We start from the raw sequence: 17,030 nt of genomic DNA on the forward strand, positions 1-17,030 counted from the left end.
CTTACTTAGAAATCTGTAGGTAGCACTGCCTGGTACAGTGATCCTATTTCTTGGGGATGTTTTAAGTGATCCCAGAAGCTTCTGGCATGCCGTATAGCTTCTATCGATGGTTTTATTTTACAGGCAAACTTCGGCAAAAAAAGATTTTTTGCAACATTAAAAACATTTTAAAAGCAAGATATTCTCAGGGGAAAAACAATAAAAAGAAGCATGAAGGCCTTGGGCTTATTTTATTTTCAAAAGAATTTATGTGCCACAAGGAAATACTCAAGTATGTGCTCTCTGACACCCCATTATTGCACAAAGCAGCCCAGGACATACACCCCTCTCAATACGCATCGAGCATTGTTTCCTATGCTATTAAGCAGAGGCAGGAACACGTTTCAGTGGAATCCTTCCTGCTAACACCAGTGAAAAGTATAAGTCAGAGCACAAAGCAGCATGGACAATATTCTTACTCACCTAAAAGGAACCAGCAGTTTTCAGTTTTAATACCCATTTACATATAACCTAAATTGAAACTAATCAACTACACTGCATGAGTAGATGACCCATAAAACTATTCACAAGAGGCATTACTTTAATTTAGGAAATTGCTCTTTTTTCCACTCTATAAACACTATTGCGGCAATTTTCCTAGGAAAGTACTGTGGGAAACAGTCACCTCTGCTTTGGGTCATTTAGTACAACTAATCACCCCCTTAATGATACTTCCTTATGACCTTAATTCAGAGAGCCATTAACTGTCAAGAAATGTCAGTCACAGTAGTCATTATTACTACTGTAAACCACAAATATTCAAAATGTAAAAAATAATTTTATTTTCTTAGCTCTTGGGAAAGATCATGCTCTCAATTTGCAGATCATGTAAAAGGACTTGGGAAGTTCTAGGTTCATTTCTAGTACTGCCATAGTTCCCCTGACTCCTAACTTTCCCTCTAGCTCAATGGTCACATTAACCATACTCATGATGAAGAGCTGAGTGAATATTGTAGTACATAGAACAAGAGTAAACACTGAACATTACTGAAAGCATACTATTTTAATTCATAGTCTCTGCCCAGCTATTAGTATGCAACTAAAAAGTTGAAAGCTTCCTAAATGATTGGATTCTTAAATTTTAAGTGGACTTTTGGATTATACATGCAATCGCTATATGTCAGTGTGGCAACAAAAAACCAACACACAAAACCCAAAGCATACCAATCCAGACAGGCTCCCATGAAGAACAGGAATCATAAGTCATCTTGTGCTGTTTTGTTCAGCAAATCATGCTCTTCCCAAATAACCTGCCAAAAAAAAAAAGAAAAAGTAAAATGTGACATATTTACATTCAAGGCAAGACAAGAGAAGAATAGCAAAATTTTCCCTGTAATAAAACTTTATTTTTATTGGGAGACATAGAATATGCTGTGTCTCCTGACAGAAGGCAGATCGCATGCCCCTTTCTGGAAAAAGGTATGGAAAGGACTAAGGCATCAAAGTTTCACCAAACCAAAGAGAATCTCAGCTATGTCACCTGTAGATCATAAGAATCTCACCATTTAATACTATTATCTGCCAGGGTTGGAGTAACACATTGTTTCAGGTCTCATTCAGTTATGTTTATTTCACTTGCAGACAAGCACACAGCAGCCAGCTGCTGTAAGTCTTACTGGATCTATCAAAATAAATTCTTAGTCTTAACCATCAGGATACTGATCTTGATATCCCCAAAGACTCTCAAAACAATAACATTTAAATTTACAGGGTACTACTGAGCATCATAAAGAACATGAATAAATTTTCCCCAAACAGCAAAGGTAACAGCATAACACCATTGGAAAAACAAAGGACAAGAAAACAGGTCTAGAGAGGAAGAATATGTCATTAAAGTTTCAATGCAGGATCTCAGCACCTTCTTCACACACGCTTGTACCAATCAATCGTCATCACATTGATAATAACCTCAGATAGTTAAAATTATTTCTGCAAACTGGGCCTAACATAGCTAAAAAGCTGCATATTGTATCATGACCTGTTCTTAACCGAGAATATCAATTTTCAATAAAGCATTTCCTTATACTCTTGGAAGGAAGCCATAAAATTTCAGTGAGCCTTGAAAACTGTGTTTATGTCACACTAACAGATTTAAGTGACCTAATAAATTTGTGAATATTGTTTATATAGATAAAGCAAGAGGAAAAATATGAGACACTTTACATGCTTGTTTTTAAAGGCTACATAACTTTTAATTTCTGCAAGAATAAGCTTTAGGAACATCTGTAAGTCACCTCCACACTGGAATAAAAGATGTCAGGATCCTTCAGGAACAGGTTTCTAAATAAATGATGTACACAGCAGTTGAAGGACAAACCAGTCAATGAGTTTACAGCAGCCTTCGGCAAGGGAAGCAGTAAGAACAAGCTGCACTCTAAGACCGCACAAAATGTACTGACCCCTCCAATCATTCAAGTGCTGAGCTTCTGTAGCTGCAGCCAACTTAACACGGACTTCAAACAGTCAAAGCAGAAGGCTTGATTTGCCAGACTGGCGTCTGCTGAGACATCTGCCTTCTGCAGAACACATTATCTAGCCACAACAGAAGTCGGTGTCTGAAGGATTTTTCTGATAGTGATACAAGTTGTTTCCCATTAGCACAAAAAATTTGGTCTGTACATCTATTCCACAGAACATGGAGAGAAGGAAAACACAATTCTCAGATTTATCTATGAATAAAAGAGATAAAATGTAGCCACTGGATTATTATAGACTTTCTCCATTTGGTTTGTTCCCTCTTTAGTGAGGTAAGTAATATAAACTGTTAATCTTCCCTATTCTGCTCTCTGGAGTGTCAAAGAAGTGAAAAGGTTTGCAAGGAGGCAGAAAACTACCAGGAGCCTGGACAGATTAAATACCTCGATAACCTGTAAGATCTTCCCACCAGACAAGCACATCCTCTGACACAAGGGCCATTTCCAATATCTCCTTACATGATCACAGAAAACATTCCCTACTCTCATTAAAATGAAAATATCTTTAAAATCAATTTACACAAGCATCCAAAACATCACGATGAAATATGAAATTCTTTCACTTCAAGCCTCCAAGAAGGAAAAAAAAAAAAGTACTTTTTCAAAGTAAATCTGGAAAATTTTAATAAACTGGGAGTACCTTGCAGAGCTTGCTGGGCAAGATTGCTTTGGGTAGTTTTCTGTTGACAGTTTGGGGTTAACACTGTTTCACAATGAAACTCCTTTTTTCCACTCCATTATAAATGATTAGTCAGGCTTTTTTCTAAGAACAGAGGGGAAAAGCTCTGTAACTCTTCATGAAGTTTGAGTGCAAGGATTCCTGTTCATGCAAGGAACTCTAGTTGTGGAATTACAACCTTGATGATATCAGCATTTAGACCTGGCAGAGCTACTGAAAGGGTAGTCCTAACCTTTTCCTCCTTCATTCACTCATTCCTGAACTCAGCTCCCCCCTCCCAAAGCAGAAGGAATAATCTGGACTAAAAGAGACCCTGGCAAGCAAATTTAAAAACTTCATATTTCTGGCCTGAAGCTGTGAGATGCTGGGGAACACACATCAAGGCTTAAGATGTAGATTTAGCTTCTACATACTAAGAGGTATTTTAATTCAAGACTGTCCTGTGCCACAAGGATGTGGCAAGTTTTTGCACAAGGATGGTGCAAAAACTTTACTTACTGATGATCATAGGGAAATTTGCATCTTATTAGGTCTGTTTTGATTCCCCAAAGCAGGAGCTGTCATTTCCACAGAACTAAAATCACAAATATCTTAAACATAATCAAACTTAGGTGTTTCCCACAAGTGTTCAGATTACATCAAAAACTTAGCAAGAGGCTAGAGAAAGTCAGAAATATTATGAAACTGCTTTTCAAATGAGTTGTAACTTTGTTACATGCTTTACTGACAATTCTCTATGTCTCCTTGTGCCTAGTCTATAGCTGTATTTTATCAAGTTTTCCTAACATTTTCTTGGGATACTAAGTCAAACCACAGGCAACAACAAAGTGAAATACTGAAAGCTTACTTCCTTCACAAAGAAGTCAGTCCATCAGAAGATAATAAGCAAGTAAAAAACCCAGCTTCAAGTCAGAAAGCTTTAAGAGAGTTGTCCTAAGGCTATCTTGGCTTTTCAGCTACAGAAATTTCTCCAGTATATTCTCTGAATGAAAGACAGAGATCTGTGGAAATGTTTCACCTTCATATACTGTGGGAACCCAGAGTGCAGAGAATATTTCTCTGCCTGTTTTGAGGGGTTTCACCCCCCTGAACAACACAGCTTTTGACCTCTGTCCGTGGAAAAAACTGCCTACTATTAGAAAAGAACTAGAAACTAAACTAGTGTAAATTAGGTGATAGACTACCATGTAAGATTGTCACAGGGTGAAAAATTTAGAGGTTTTGGGTTTGTTAATGTAGTAACTAGATAAAAGCAAAAAAACATCAAAATGGAGCATTGTTGTTGTTGTTCTCCAAACCTTCTCCTTCTCATTCTACTACTTACTCCATATTCTGCTGTAAAAGTAGTTTGGGATGATTGGACAAAGAATTCCACAGTTCCTGGCTGTGTTACTAAATAATTGGTAGAAAAGTAAAAATAATGTACGTTTTTAGTAACAATTGGTTAATTTATCTTTAAAAGGCTGTGTAAATCTTGATAGTTGGGCTTTTCTCCTGCATTCTCTGCTTAGTGCTGTGTCTGGATCACACTAGCAACTCTTTTTCTCTGATAAGACTTAATAAACAGCTATCAAGAAGCAGCGAAGACTGAGAGTCCCCATTTGTCTCTCGAACTCCTGGCAAGGACTTTAAAAACTCTTTCCTATCAGGAGAGCTTTCCCATCAGGAGAGGTTTGATTACAGCACGAACAGTGTCAATATACCTTAAGGTAAAGATCTAAAGGCTCCTTGCATTACATCATACTTACTTCCTCTGTAGTGCTCCAGTACACCTAACACACAGTATTGCATTGCCTTCTGCTAAAAACAGGGGAAGATTAATTTTTTTATTTGCCAGTAGTTTCAACAACAGCTGTTAACATACTGTCTTCTTCTGTAAGAGAAGGCTTTCAAAACTCAGCTTGTAAAAATGGTCGTGCCAGCAGCAGTACTCTATACCGGTGGAATTGAAGCTCTCTATCCCACAAAACCAAACCTGTTTCTTGAAACAAAATTTATTTTAACAAAAAAGCATATTTTTTATAAAAAGATGCAGGGATGCTAATGAAAAGGTGATTAGAATGACCAAATTTGTACTCTCTTCACACACTGTGCTGCCCACACGTTCCTGGGATTCGATTTAACTCCCAGAGCAAAGCAATCAGCCCTGCTCCTGCTTTTCCCACAGTGATTCAGGTGATGTTAGAGCCAAGTTCTGTGCCTGCCCAGGAGTCTTGCTGCTGCAATACAGGTGCTACGGATCCGGCTTCTTGGCGCTTGGCTCACATGGAAGAGCTGCTGGTAGCAAGCCAAAGGAGGTAACTCCTGCTCACAGCATCCTGTTCTGAGAGTACTCAGGGGCTGCAAAGGTAAGATTTAGCTGAGAACTAAGCAAAGGTTTACTTTATATGCCTATTTATATTATAATTTTTCTTCTCATACATATACACGTGTGCACATGTGCATATATTTCCAATCCTTATTATCATCATCATCATCATCATCTCTGTTCAGCCAAACATAAAATGCTTAACAAATAATCTACCAGTTAGTTATAAGTGTTTCTTTGATTTTTTTCCTCCAGATTTACCCAAGACTTTGCTTTTAGTCTGTATTAGTCTATTAAAAATCAGCTACATGTTACAAGAGTAACTTACCTTTCCTAATACAGAAACACAAAATAAATTATTTTTGGGTCATGCCAGCCAACTGGAATAACAATTTTAAGACAACAACTATTTTGGAGAAATAATCCTAGTCAGAAATCTATTCACACTAGAGATTTTAAAAGGCAGTTAAATTAAGAGTTCCCATCTGGACAACTCTCAGGGTAAGATGACGTATTACAGACACTCAGACCCTATGCAATACAGGCACTAACAATTTCTGTACAGACCCAACAAGCAGGGCTTGGAACATGCATCCCAAAGAGATAAAAAAACATTGATTACATTTGCAAGCCAAAAACATTTAAATGAGCCATGATGATTTTTAAAGCACACTTTTGTTTCCATGTAACACATGAGATCAGTACTTCAATGTTTTTTGGGGTTTTTAATTATAAAAATGCAAAGCAAACAAATATGTGCATCAACTGAAGAATTCAAATCCTTTTTAAGAACAACCTTTGTAAGTACCTTGTAATTCCTTGTTATGAATAAATTAACAGTTAATCAAAGGGATTTTGTACTACTCATTAGTTCTGTGCTACTTGGGAACTGTTAAGCAAAGAGTAGACCAAATCAAATGCCTTGCATAGATAGTTAACAGCAGTTCTGAGTTCACAAACCTCATATTTAAGAAAGGCTTCTTTCCATGGAAAAGCTCCTTCAGTACTAAGTTAGGGATTTTCACACTATTTTTAAAAAGTAACGAATACAAAAAAGCCAAAAACCTGAAAAAACACACAACCCCAAAGAACAACCAACTGATACGACAAAAAAAATAAAAACATCCCAAATCCCTCAAACCTACAAAGAGAAGTATTACCTTACCAGAAAGGTGTAATCCATTAATTCCTGTTGTCTTCCACTTTGGTAGCTAAAGATCATATTTCCCTACTCAAGCAAAGGCTGTTTAAGTACACCCAACTAATGAACTCTGCAAATAATAACAGTGTTTCTTCAGTAACAGAGAAGTTTATTTAGTCTCAATTTATAGATGAAATTGATCCTGAGAAAATACTGTATGGAATTTATCATCCTGCACCCAGAATAACACTAAATAGCATAATAAATGTAACATATCACTTCTAATTCAATTACGGCTACTCAGTAACAGCTGAAAAATTCAGACTAAGAGACTCATATCAACTTTTTAAAAGACCAAAACCCACAAAAGTTAGAAACAACTCAAAGTTATGGGCATGATTTATAGGAAAACAAGTACAATGATATCCACCACGAGATCAGAAAATTAAACCCTTGCCTCTATGTTCTGTCTAAATCTCTTTATAAACCTTAATAATACTACTGAAATTAACATTATTCAGCACAACACATCAAAACCCAATACATGTAAAAATCAGAAGTGATGCTTCTGCTCTATTTCCAACTCAGGAGAAAAAAAGAAAAAAGCTCTTTATCGACAGCTTTCTCACGGGTCCTACTGCTTCTTCCACCACACAATGAGCGACTTATAGGAGAAATTCAAGACACCAGCAGCAAACAGCCAGCAGGACAATTGAATATGCTCAGTTCCAAAGCCCCTCAGTAAAGGAGCAATTAAAGAGGACAAGTCAAGTTTTACATGCTATGAAGTTCTAGTCTGTGCCTAGTTACTGTTCCAATAAAAAGACTGTGGCAGATCCTGATCCATATGCAAACTGACAGTACTCATATAAATACAATAAATCCAGTCATTTGACAATCATGGAGGGAAAAGTTATGGTGCACTTAAGGCCATCTCCACAGAGACCTCTGTTGCCTACCTGGCTGAAAAGACCAGAAACAGTTCTCTCAAACGTACTCTAAATAACAGTTCAAACGCTCCATGTTGGGAAGGTTTAACACTGCTGGAACAATGACACATTTTCCAGAATGTGTTTTACTGAACACAGTTTAATTTCAATTCACAACACATAGAATGGAAATTCTACCAACAACCTGTACATACTTGAAAACCTTCCTTAGCCTTCCACTTTATATTTAGCTCACAAACTACCTTTGCTTGGCAAGTTCTTACCATTTTCAGTCTTACCAAGTGCTCTCCAGAGCTCCTTCTTGTTACAGAATTAGCTAAGGCAAGTTTCTGAAGCTCCACACACTGAACCATTACCTGTCCTCCCAGTCCACCTTGCCAACAGGAGAGGTTGCTGTCTGTCCTGCAGGCTCAGCTTACTTAAGTCTTTATCCCTATTAGCTGCATGCTTAGCTAGAATGGCTCAGGTATGCTTGCCCTTCTCACTGGTAAGAAAAAAAAACACCTCTGCTCTATCAGTCAATAACCCTGGTCCGGAAACTTGATACACTTTCAGCAAAAGCACCAGGAAAAAAGAGCCAAGTATCTTCTTGGGCAGAGCGAGTATCAAAATCACAATGCCCTTGCTCCGAGCAGCTTCATGTATGTATATCAAAAAGCTATAATACAGATGTTTATATATGAAGTTCAAAACCTGTAACTTCACCAGGTCTGTAGAAGCTCTGTTCTTTCCCAAGTACTACAAGGCAACTCAGATTACTTCCTCATCTCAGTTTCTCAGTCAGACCATACTGCTGCCAGGTCTTTATACACTGTTATCTATCCACTGGTCAGTAGTTTCAATGATTATTTTAGAACCTGTTTCACTGTACAGCTTCTGCCCATTTTCTAATTTCCATAGCATATTTTGTTCAGTGACCCACATGCCAGGTAGTTTGAGTGGGAAGTTACGGTACCTTTTATAAATACTAATAAAGCAATGAAAATTAACGAACCATAAAACACAGGAAATTAACTCCTCATCACATCATCTAGCTACCCACCCAAATGAGTTTAAAATACCAGCTTCAAGCAGTATGATATTCTAGGGACACCCAGTTGCCACTTCATTTATAGTCGGTTTCCTTAGCAACACTGTAATCCATCTGGCTGCAGAAAGCTAAATTCTCAAACCATATCCTCCCGTACACCGGAAATAGGCTCAAAACCATTTATATTTTAAATGGCATACAGTCATCGTGATTACTGAGCGTATAAATGAATCTGGAACGGCAATAATGTCCTTAAAACACACACAAATTCTCACTGCTCTACTTTGAAAAACTGGTTCCCATACTGAGAATATCTTCCACCAAGAGTTTCAGAAATAAAAACACTTCATCTTTGTTCCACCATGGCCAGCTGAAGAGGCCTTCAGAACTGCACATGGTCAATCAATTCTCTGAAGATTTTTCTAAGAGAAGTAATTTGCAAGACCTAGGATGCAATGCCATTAATGACAGCCAAAAAAACCCTGATAAAAGTTGATCACATTACAAAGTAGAGCTATTTGTCTTAAAAAATGTTCAACTTTTTACATCTAAAACTATAAAGATCATCTATACAAACTAAACTAAAAATCCAGTCCACAACAGTAACGTTTAAACATTAAGAGTGTAAAAATCACAGGTTCAAATATTCATGAAATCCAGGTGAAGAACTGGAGGGTGACTAGCAATTTCCCAATGAAACTGGGTAACATCAGACCTTTTATGACCAGGATGAATGAATACAACTTAAAATCACAGAATGCATCTTAAGCATACACCGTTTTGCATGAATTCAGCAACTTCAACCTTGCAAAGGATATTCTACATATCTGCTTAAGTAGAATAAAACCACCACTGCCTGTATCTCAAAGACTCATCAACAGCAAGCCAGTCTTCAGTCTACAGAAAAAATAACTCTGGCATGCAATGAACTATTTCAGTTCGGCATAACTTTGCGTGACTCTGCTGCACAGTGGTGGCACACAAGTCCACACTGCCTGACCTGCTGACAGCAACTGCAGAGAGATTTGAGCAGGCTGAGCAGTGAACGGGGTAGGCCTTTTGCAATGTCTGGCAACTTTGGTAAGTGCTTATCAACATGAAATCCCAACCTCAGACTTTAGGGAAGTATGTTTCCTTACCAGCATCTGGTTTTAGACACACCACCCCCCTTCTCATTTTCCTCCTACTAGGGCTGAGACTGATCTCACCTAATTTCAACACAGCTTTGAGGTAACCACATAAGCTTACTCAGCAGTCAGACAGAACATGCATTTCTGGAAAGTGAATTCACCTAAATAATTTCATGTATCTATTTTATTTCTCTTGTTTCGTAACAGTACTGTATATGAACACCCCTAGCTATCTGCAATGGTCTGCATATGTCTGCCTGAAAATCTGACTCATGCTTCTATGTAAGAGTTACATTATGCTTAATAGGTACATTCCACAATTCTGTAGTTTCAGCAAACTACAGAAACTGTCTTGTCAACAGCTGACACCAGCCCCCCCCAAGATGTGATTCACCAGGGCCCCTCTTCCTGGAGTTAAGATGCTGGGATCCTAAGTGTGCTCTGGAGCTTGCCAGGATCCCATGAAACATCATAACAGAATCAACATAACCCATCTTTCCCATCTTTTCAGAAGTGTGGAATCTTGGAAGATCACCAAAGCGACTGGTCAGTCTCTGACCCAATGCCTAATTCACACTCATTTATACCAGCATCAAGAAACAAAGCATCTGATTATTTATTCAAATAGCTGCATATCCAAGAACAGAGACAGACTTTGCAAACAGTGAAAAAAACAGAGGGAATATTCCAGGGCTATTACATTTTTGGCCTTGCTGATAATAGCCTGAAGTATATCACTGTATTGTCAGTGTACCATGAAGATGCTTTTTCAAGTCCATCATTTGTGGTGGCTTTGAAAACACACATTTAATCCAGGTTCATTTGGATCTAGGAGTTTAACAGCGTAAGTGCTATTACCTGGCATTTCATGCTTTGATTTGATATTTCCAGAAAAGATGAATGCAGTTGGAAATTGCCTTCTTATCAAAATGAAGGGAATGGGGAGGGAAAACACTCCTAACTTCAGTCAGCAAATGCACTCAACCCCATCCCCGTAATAAACACAATGGAAATTTCTAACGGCAGATGCAGATGTCCCAGTATCAGTAGTGCATAGTACAACTTCTCCCTGTTAGAAATACTCTCAACATGCCTTTATGAGTCATTATTAAATACTGCCAAATTTCTTTTAAATGTCACCTCCTTATCATAAGTGACACACTTGGAGCTTGAGCAGACATGCTGAATGAATTCAGTCATGTAAAGGATGGAATTAGCTTTTCTCAGCTCTACCAACTCATGAACCCTTCAAACCAGAAATAAAGCATGTGGTGGGAGGCCTCACTGCAAGTCAGTTGATTCTGCTTCAAAAATAACGAGGTAGTTCCTTTCCAGGCCACATAATTTTTCCAGAGTACTCAATGCAAGCATACGAAGGTCTGAGGTACTAGTGGTCATGTGTGCACTGTTGAGAGAATGGAAGCACAGATACAGCACACACATTTCTTCAACGTTTCATAACGCGTCTTTGGCTAGACGTGGGAAGTTTGGATTTTTGTTTGGAGATTTACTTTGGTTCTTAAAGCCATTTTGGCAATAGGACAAAGCACTGGAAATTTGGATATGAATACAATTTATAATCATTATCTGCACTTCAGAGTTTATATATGCAAAAGCATATACACACACAGTAATATCAAAATATCATGTGCATTATATGTTCAATGCTTTTAAACACATCCACAAGTCTCTTGTAAGACTCAAGAAAACGGTCTAGAAAAAATTCAGAAGTGACAACTGACAGAAGAGTTAAAATCAAAATGATCAAGTAATAAAAGGCTTGTTGGAGTACTATCTACTGAAAATAAGAACTTAATCAACATATATAATGTGTTTTCAAATTACATTTAAAGTCTTTGGCAAAAAGAAAGTCATCTCTATTCTTCACAAGATATCAGTCTCTTTCTATCATTACACACAATGAACCTTGTACAATCCTTTGAAAAGGATAATTTTATGAATTACACTACTGATGTGGAAAACTTGTAGCAATAACCACTTCTAAGTATCAGGTTTTGAAGTTCTAAGACAGCTTTAGAAAGACAGGGTTATTTTACAATCTGCATTAAAAACACAAGCTTTTTCTTCTGCTTTGCTGCACAGTTTTCCTCTTGTGCCCAAAGCAATCAAAACTGAACACCTCTTGTTTGTGAAATTTTTCTTATCGCTTTTTTCTGCCCCCGCCCCATCACTTTTTTGCCTTTTTAAAAGGGGAGATAACTTGCACAATACAGCAGGGTAATGAAGATCATTTAATTTTCCTGAAGAACTGAGATACAGAGATGAACATCACCACAAAAGAAACACGCATTGAAGTTAATTATTAAGCATTCAGAATAGGCTGCAATTAAGACACGTGATCATATATGGAGCAATGACAAGAAAATAAAGGACTGGAAAAGTGCTCACTAAGGATTAACCTTGCCTAAATGTAGCTGTCCTGAAAGCTGGATAGAATGGCTAAAAGACCCATTGAGACTAACGATACAAAGCAGAGAGACACTGAGCAAATAACACAGCCATAGGTAGAATAAACTACCTTCTGAACACGCTTATTTTTCTCTCCACTGACTGTGCCTGAAAGGCTAGTTGAGACTACCTCACTGTCAGTGTAGTACTCTGCAGATCATTTCTAAGAGAGCCCTCAAAAGTAGCCGGTAGTCAGCGGGTTTAAATTTGCCATGTGGGGGGTCCACACACCTAATAAGGTGGAAAAAAAAAAAAAAAAAAAAAAAAAAAAAAAAAAAAAGTCACAGGATGACATAGCTGGCTTTCAGAAGCCAAGCTTGAAGACTTATATTTATCTCCTAAACCACCAGCATCTATTCACTACACACAATGAGGCAGTCATTTGATTGAAAATACAATGCATGATCATGTGTGAGAAAGGAGAAATTTCAAACATCTAATCTGTTTCAAAAAGCAAGGCTAGCAGAAGACTTTTATTTTGCCCCCATAAACAAAAAAGTAATTCAACTGATTTGATCAGCCTGTTATTGAATAAAGTGCGTAACCATGGCTGGAACAGAACTGTTTTTTATGTGCTTAGCAAAAGTTAGCCATATTCCTAGCAGAAAGTGTATTATTAAGCATCAGAAAAATATCTGTTGCTTTTAAGAGCTCAAGAACCTCATTCTTCTTGGAGGTTCACAGCAAAGGACAAGGACAATGAACACAAAGATACAGTATGGTAACTTCAATTAGGCTTTATGAAAAAAACTTCAAAGTGACAGTGGTCAAACACTGGAACAGGTTACTCAAAGAGGCTTTGGAATCTCCATCCTTCGTGATATTCAAAACTCAAGTGCACATGATGCTGAGCAGTCTCATCTAACTTTCAACCAGACTCAGCACTGAGCAGAGTGGTGGCCTGTGTGACCTCCTGAGGTCTCTTCCAATCTCAATTATTCTGTTGTTCTGTGCCCCAGCCTCAGTTCACTCAGGTTATAACAGCAATTACTTCCTCACTACAGCCTCTAAAACCCAAGCACTGGATCTGAAAGCCAGTTTCCCTTTTGCTTTCTAGGCCTGATCTCCTTGGCCAGCTGACCTGACCCATGCAACTATAGGGCTGCACACTAGATTAGGATAAATGAAGTGACTAGCAACTACAAATTATGTAATAAATCAAAAAAGAAAAGTATGTGGCAGAAAAATGTAGAAAGCAGCTGGGCAACAAGACAGCCCAGAAAGAAACAGGTAAGTAGAATACTGCAGGGAAACAACAGTGAAGTCACCAAAGAGCATCTCATTGTGGCCAACAGAACAGAAACTGTGCTTCAAAGCTTCACCATCCTCTTCAAGTCAGTTATATTATATTACATAAAAATTAGGAGGCAATGTGGGTTATTTCAGCATATTTTATACATCTGTTATATCTCCCTTCATTGTCAATCCACCTATGGATCATGACCTACCGCTACATTTTAGACAGTTACAGCCTGAGTTGGCATTTACAGGTTCTCATTCTACTAATGACATCAGAATGATCAAAGATACCCTGGGAGAAAATATACCTTTTGCTTCTATTTCTTTTAGGAGTAAAAAAAAAAAAAAGCACTGGGAAAATTACACACCCACAAACTATGTTAAAAATCTAAGGTTTGAAAGTCAAGCTCTGAAGACTTGAGAAGTAGCAGTTAAACCCTGTGACTTCAATTAAACCCTGTGACATTGGCTTTAACTACGTGACTAAATACTACCTATCCACAGAGAATCCATCTCTGGATTCTTTCAGAAGGTGCATTGCTCATCAACATGAACAAGTGTTCAAAACCTTGCTTTCTCCACAATTATTGTATGACACCATGTCATATCTAATCAACACAGTTCAAGCCTTGTTTTAGTAACTCCAAGTAGGAGAAAATCCAGGAAGAGATGCAAAAGTCATAACCAGTCACTAATTTTCGTTGCCTGATTTGAGATGCAAAGCGTTCTGAAAAAAATTGGGTCCTAGATAGTATAAAGCACAGTTCCCAAAGGCTACATCATCACTACTTAAAAGCTTTAAATTTCCAAACACTTCAGTGCTTATGTGGTCTTGATAATATTCTTTTAAACACAGCTTGTGTATAATAAACATCTAGATCGACGTAAATTAGGTTACAGTTATGCAAGAGATTTCTCAAAGTGCCATTTAAACCAGTGGGACTCCTCAGATACCTCCAACATGCATTTAAGTGTAAATACACCTTACCGAACCACTCCTTTTTCACAGGCAGAGGAAAATAAAAAAAGGATAGCTCACCTTTCTCCTAAACTGCACATAGCAATAGCTCAATATTAAGTATTATATTTTATGAGGTTTCATTCAAATGAAATCAACAGGAATTTCACTGAGCCAAGTTGCCTGTTTGGGAAAGTACTTTAGAGCATTAACCCTATGCTCTAAAGTCACATTAAGTCCCACCACATACTTCAGGTTTGCCTAAGTATCTAAGTATTATCCTCAGCTAGAAATAAGATAGTTAAACAATTTTCCTACTCAAGTTCAAACTGTGCTACTAGGTGGGTTAGAAAAAAAAGGTTGCCAGCAAATTACAGAGATAAAAAGTACACCATTCTATTAAAGTATTTTATATGTCTATGAGAGGCAGCACAACCCGACAATTTTCAACCTGAAGCTCTACTTCTGGATACTACAAGTAGGATTCCTTAGATAATAGTTACACTTCCTCTTGCCTCACTTCCTTCATTTTTAACAACTAAGTCTGACATCCTTTAGAGCATTAAAAAAAAACCCCAAACCCAACTTGCTACCTGTAACAAAATAATTATGGAAATTCCATGTGACTGCAGGCCATGGACTGTCACATCTAGCCATGAGGACTGCTTATGGACATGCATTGCCCTGGGAGCACATTCCCAGGCAACCAGAACAAGTCACATAAGCCTTTTCCTGATCCTCTTTACCTCTCCCCTATGGGCAAGTGGGAGAACCATCAAGCCTTCACCTACTCCCTCTTCACATACATGCACAAGCAGAGAAAAAAGGAAGAAAGCAGCCGTGGTACTTCTAAGCAGCTGACTATGAAAAGCAGCATTTAATAGTGCCAGAGATCCTCAATGCAAGAAAATTAGAACACTATGATTGAGTACAGAGTTAAGGGAGGCTACCTGCAGATAGACTACATTACGGATAAACTGTGTCCACACTAGTAAGCCAAGCAATGCCAGGAATCATTCCCTGGAAATGGAATTCACTGTCACACAGACTGCTGAGCTGCCACACACCAGCACAGAATCCTTCTAACACAGGCCAGCTACAGGTCTCCCATGAAAATTTCCTGTTCTGGAAGGCAAGAGAGTTAAGCAGCATTGACAAGGGCTAACCCACAGCACTTGGCTTCAGAACCAGAAAATGGTCTTGGGTGCATTTAACTAACCACAGGGAAGTGATCACAGCCTCTCTAAGCTTTATCTGCTGTTATTCCTAGAGAAATATTTTAAAAGTGGCAAATGCAATGATGAAGCACACAAGCAATGCCTGATCAGCAGCACCTGACAAAAGTCACCTACGCATTGTAGCACACAAGAAGAAAATTAGAAACTCGTAGAGTTCATCTTGCCTTGTTCCTGTTTCCTCTGAGTAGGCAGATGTTGCATATGAACTACTAATTTTCAGAGTCTCACTTATTTTCTCACTTAAAAAAAAAAAAGTTTTATACATTTAGAACACATTCTTACAGTAAGGCTACTCGCTAATAAAAAAATAATGTAGAACAGCTAAGAGACTGTACTTTTGAGTGCTGATGAACTGGCAGTAAATACTTCAAAGCAAAGTTATTTAAAAATTATTCTTCTTTTAATTACTAGTCATTACCAAATTTACTTCTGTAGACTAAGAACATAATTACTAGTGAGTCTATTTTGTTATGCTGGAGCTACAGCAATGTTGGCAAATACATTTTCACAATAGATAACTGCAAAACCAACAAAAAACCACATTTGACAACTGACAATACGCAGCTATACTTTGTTACCAGTCTTGAAACAAATCTCCCTGACATTTCTTTACGTTTTCAGTTATCTAGAAATGGTCTATTTAAAAGTGCCCTTTTCATAATCTGATGCCTCTGACACCTTTGCTCTAATGTTAGAATGTGCAATATATCCCACAAAAAATGCATTATGCAAAACCCATTTCCCACTGCTTAAACATTCATTATCCATTTCAGTAAGGACAAACAATTTTGTTTAACAACCCTCTTGGGCACGGATCTAACTTTCCAGCCGTGCCTAGCCCTGACCACTGAAAATTCCTATGTTACCTGTATCTTTCAAGTACAGCTCATCAGTAAATGAACTGTTTTCTTAGAAAAGTGTTTTTGTTGATTTACAAGAAAAACTTTATCGTATGCTTTGTTATATATACACTTAAAAATATATTAAGCTGTGTTGTATTACTTGACTTTTACAAAGCAAGTGACGAAAACTATGTGGAACAACCAAATAAAAATTACATACTCTTTTAAGTAGATGAAAAACAATCAAAACTAAGCGAGACGTTTCTATTTCTTTTTTCCAGGAGCGACACGCACACACCATACCGACACCAGCAGGTTCAAGAGTTGAGCACAAGCAGCAGCCTGATGAGCAGGTGACAGCAAGCAGACAGCTCCCCCGTGCCTCTGAGCAGCGTCCCGGAGCGCCCGTCCCGGGGAGGCGGTGGGAGCCAGGCCACCTCTCGGGATGGAACCCCGGCCGGAAGCTCGGCCCCCGCCCGCCGCCCCCGCTCCCGGCCCCGCCGCAGGAGGAGGAAGCCCCCGCAGGCAGAGAG

General features: G+C 38.2%; 1 protein-coding gene across 4 annotated transcripts in view; it reads right to left on the reverse strand.

Annotated features, from left to right (window-relative positions):
- Window positions 1-16,951, reverse strand: part of GPR63 (G protein-coupled receptor 63) — a 28,251-nt gene extending 11,300 nt beyond the window's left edge. The window contains exons 1-2 of one of the 4 annotated variants that reach the window (XM_017739712.1): window positions 16,718-16,951; window positions 1,204-1,289 (exon numbers count right to left, since the gene is read on the reverse strand). The gene's annotated coding sequence lies outside the window, so the exon portion shown is untranslated. The other 3 variants (XM_017739711.1, XM_017739714.1, XM_017739710.1) reach the window with 3 other exon arrangements.
- Window positions 16,952-17,030: the final 79 nt, after the last annotated feature.

This window comes from Corvus brachyrhynchos, unplaced genomic scaffold, assembly GCF_000691975.1.
Source record: "Corvus brachyrhynchos isolate BGI_N302 unplaced genomic scaffold, ASM69197v1 scaffold14, whole genome shotgun sequence".
Classification (NCBI taxonomy): Eukaryota; Metazoa; Chordata; class Aves; order Passeriformes; family Corvidae; genus Corvus; species Corvus brachyrhynchos.